Source organism: Mustela erminea, chromosome 3 (genome assembly GCF_009829155.1).
Source record: "Mustela erminea isolate mMusErm1 chromosome 3, mMusErm1.Pri, whole genome shotgun sequence".
NCBI classification, from domain to species: Eukaryota; Metazoa; Chordata; class Mammalia; order Carnivora; family Mustelidae; genus Mustela; species Mustela erminea.
In genome coordinates, this window is record NC_045616.1 from 10932011 (window position 1) to 10936568 (window position 4558).

Consider the following 4558-nt stretch of genomic DNA (forward strand, 5'->3'; position numbering starts at 1 on the left):
CCAACATATACTGAGAAAACAATCGTATTTGAAATATAAATCATATTTATCACGGAAGGGAATATGCATTGTGCCATATCCTATGATGAATGCACTGGAGATGTAAAAAAAATGTACCTAAGTTGGAAATGCTTTATTTTGCTGTGTGTAACATGAATTATACTCTCCCGGAGTAGAACTACTTGGAAGCATGTGATGTACTCATATAAATGTTGATTCCATTGCATTTATATTTATGTCAGTTTGGATTACTGTCTTGATTAAAATCATTAGAATGGGGATGCTTGGGTGGATCAGTCAGTTAAAGAGTCTGCCTTCACATTAAATCATGATCCCAGTATCCTAGTATGTGTCCTGCATTGTGGGGAAAAAAAAATCCCTACTCACCGGGGATCCTGCTTCTCCCTCTGCCTTCTGCTTCCTCAGCTTGTTTTTTCTTTCTTTCTCTCTCTGACAAATGAGTAAGTAAAATTCTTTACAAAGAATTATTAGAATATTAAGGTGATCATTTTAATAAATTAGTGACTTACTCTATGTTAGAGTTGGTCAAGTCCAGAATTAGAAGATTTTAGCTGGAGTTTGCATTGAAATATTTGTATTTTTACAATAGTAGTGATTTCTTAGTTCATAAATATGCTGTCTAAATGCGAAAGGAAGTGATTCTTTGTAAAATGTAGGATTGAGTCATATTGGCATGGGTTTTCAATGGCCTTATGTGAAGTTTGAGGTATAAAACTAACATGTCGTGTCCATATCCTCAATGACAATAGAAGAGAATAGATTTTCCTTTTTCTTTCTTGATATTTTGTGTAAAAATATAGAAGTACAAATTTTACAAAGTAAAAAGTTTATTTTTTATTTGAGTATGCTTGTCACACAATATTGCATTAGTTTTTGTGTACAACAAAGTGATTTGACAAGTTTATATATATGCTACACTCACCATAAGGGTAGTTACTATCTAGCAGCATACAGGACCATTATAATATTATTGACTATATTTTTATGCTGTACTCTTTACTCCTGTTATTTATTCATTTCATAACTAGAAGCCTGTTTCTCCTTTCCCAGTTCTTTCTAAGGGCTTTTTGCCAATGAGCACAGTGGTTACATGTTTGTCAGAGAAAACTTATTATTGCTCATATACTGTTTTAAATTATATGAATCTGTTATTTTTAAAAATATTTTATTTATTTGACAAAGACTACAAGTAGTCAGTGAGGCAGGCGGAGAGAGAGTGGGAAGCAGGCTCCCTGCTGAGCAGAGATCCTGATGCAGGGCTCAATCCCAGGACTCTGAGATCATGACCTGAGCCACCCAGACACCACTGAATCTGTTATTTCTATTTAAATGATTCCTTGTTTCAATTTTGTTCAAAGTAGAAAATTGAACTTAAAAGAAAGATAAAATAATAAAAGCAAAATTTCTTTGTTTCTGGGGCAGTTATATATTTTCTAAATTTAAAGGACATCTAGAAAGAATTAAAGAATCTATCTATCTATCTATATCTATATCTATATATATATATATATGATATATTAGTTATCTAGTTCTTGTTGCACACACAAATTGTGACTACTTTTACTGCTTTCTGTATTTAATTTTTGTATTTTATCTTTTACCTTTCTGTATGTATAACTGAACTTCAAGTGAAATAATTATATCTAGATTAGAAATTTGAACACATTGTGAAAATCAGATGGAAATAGTACACAGCTAATTTGGGAACTATACTGATGATGAATCTAGGAATATTAGGTGTATAGATGAAAATACTTTGATTATACCTTTCTTGATTTTCTGGATGATGATAATAAAGATAGTAAGTGCCACAGCTATGGCTCAGTGATGACTTACATGAAGCATATTTTAATTAACCCAGATATATTATATTAGGCAATCCTCTAAAATTCTTATTTTTCTTCAAGCTTAATTGATGTATACTTATTAAATATAAATTGTATATGTTTATAAAATGTACAACTTGATGTTTTAATGCAAATGCACATTGTGAAATAATCACCACAATCAAGCCAATTAATATATTCAGCAAATTACATGTTTTTTTTTTAATCTTTATTTTCTGTTAGCTACTGAGGTCACTTATGATTGACTTTCTTAGAAATTTTGACTATAAAATACCATACTGGACCAGGACAAGATGGTGGGGAAGTAGGAGGAGGCGCCTTTTCAACCTGTACCCTAAAGTGAGCTGATTACCTACCAAAGAATTCCAATCACCCAAGAAAACAGCCATATCAGAATTATACATGTCTGGATCTCTACAGGGGCAAAAGACACCAGTGGGCAGGTAAAGTGCAGTGGGAACGTGGTACTAATATCAGAAGATAAACAAAAGGGGAAGGGACCCACCAGAGGCAACCGATTGGAAAGTATACCCCAATCCGAGAGTGCCCTGCGTCTGGGGACCAGCATTAAATTGGAGTCTGGTTGAAAGCACTCAAAGAGAACGTGGGGGGAAATTGCAGGAATCCGGGAGGCAAGGGACAGGGGCTTAAGTCCCCAGACCCAGGACATCCTCCGCTGGCGCTGAGCCAGAGAGAGTGCATTGCAGAAACCAGATCTTGGTCCTGAGCCGCTAGTGCGCCCGAGAACGCATGGGGTCAGGCTTCTGTGAGGGGCTAGGGGCCTCGCCAGGTGGCAGAGGCTCCAGAGCTAGAGGGTAGGTGCTACAGAGCCTGAGATGCAAACGCCCCTCCCACTCCCCTGAGAGAGGTGTGCAAAGCCGTAGACCCCCGCCCAACCCCGAGTTCTTAGATCCGTGTCCAAAGGCCCAGCCTGGTGCTCTCATACTCATGCCATTCCACCAGAGACTGAGCACATGTGACCCTCTCCCTCCCCTGAGAGGTGCGCACAAGCCCAGTGCTCTTAGCACCAGAAAGACCAGGCACTCCCAGCCCTGGCCAGGGGGAAAACCTCAGTGTGTGATCGCTGCTTGGAAACTTACTGGCAGTCTGGAGCTGCCCAGACAGCCGCCGCTGCCTGGTGTTGGGTACAAACAGAAGATCCTGTGTCCCCAGGGACCACGATGTGGACCCGCTCTGCCAGCAGCCAAGGGGGGATATATCTGGGCCCTGTAGCCAGACTGAGGCTTCTCTCTCAGACGGAGGTCAGGGTTCAGTTTGCTTTCCTATGAACAAACATAAAACCTCCAGAGAACAAAAGCCTGTAAAAAATGGTTTCCTCAGAGCCCACCCCCTTGAGGGGGGGAGGGAGGACTTAATTCAGGGAACATCATTGACTGAAAACCCACCTGGCAGGCCCCTCCCACAGAAAGCCAACAAGGAATGAAAAAAAAAAAAAAGGCAAGAGAACAACCACCACTACTTCACAGGACAACTTTTATTTTTAACTCATTCCCAATATTCTGGTTCATTTTTTTTTTCTTATATAGATAATTTTTTAACCTATTTACCATCACAGTGAGCTTTCCAGTACATCAAATTCCATAATAACCCTCTAACCTGAACTTTTTGATTAATACACCTGTGTTTTTTGTTTGCATTTCTATATTTTATTTTTTTTAATTTTAGTTTATTTTTGTCTAGTTTATTCCTTTTTATTTTTATTTTCTAACATTCATATAGAGTTAAACTTCAAGGTAATCCCTTTTCCCCAATCAATGACCCCCATAGGTAAGTCAATTTTTAATCCCCCTTTATCTTAGGAAAGTTGAGTCCTTTAACAAAGATATCAAGATACATCCAGGAAGAATCAAAACAACCTTCCTCGCCCACATTGAGAATTTATTACCACCCTCCCATCTTTTTCTTCCACCAGTTATCTGTGTTTTTGTGTTTTCCCTGATAGTATATAAATCTTTTACTTAGGGTTCTTTTTGATGAGGTTCTTTTATTTGCACATATATTTTTTTTTCTCTTATCATACAGTTTCTCAGATTTTTTTGTTTGTTTTTGTTTGTATAATTCCTAAATCTTACCTTGGGCCCATTTGGGCTGAACCTTCTCTTTTTTCTTCCCTTTTTTTCCTGTATCTCTCTCTTTTTTCTTTTTCTTTTCTTTTTTCTCTTATTTGGGTAGGGAAGCCAGATTGCTCAGAGGCGTTCCAGGGTGCACCTTGACTGCACCATGGTCAATACATCCAGCTACATTCATTCAGTTAACTCTCATCAAAATGACTAGGAGGAGGAAAGCCCAACAGAAAAAAAAAAAAAAAGAGGATGTGCCTTCTGCAACTAAGCTAATGGCTATCGACATAGACAATACGTTGGAAAAAGAATTCAGGCTAACAATTATCCAGGCAATAGCAACGTTGGAGAAAGCCATGGATGACCAAACGGAATTGATTAGGGCGGAACTGAAAGCAACCAGACAGAATGTTCACAATGTTAGGGCTGAGCTGGAAGCTACCAGGGATGAGGTTCACAATGCTCTCAATGAGTTCCAAACTAATCTAAATTCTCTCAAAGCTAGGGCAACTGAGACAGAAGATAGAATTAGTGATCTGGAGGACAAACAGAAAGAGAGAAAGGATCAGGAGGAAGCCTGGAACAAACAGCTTAGAAACCACGAAAACA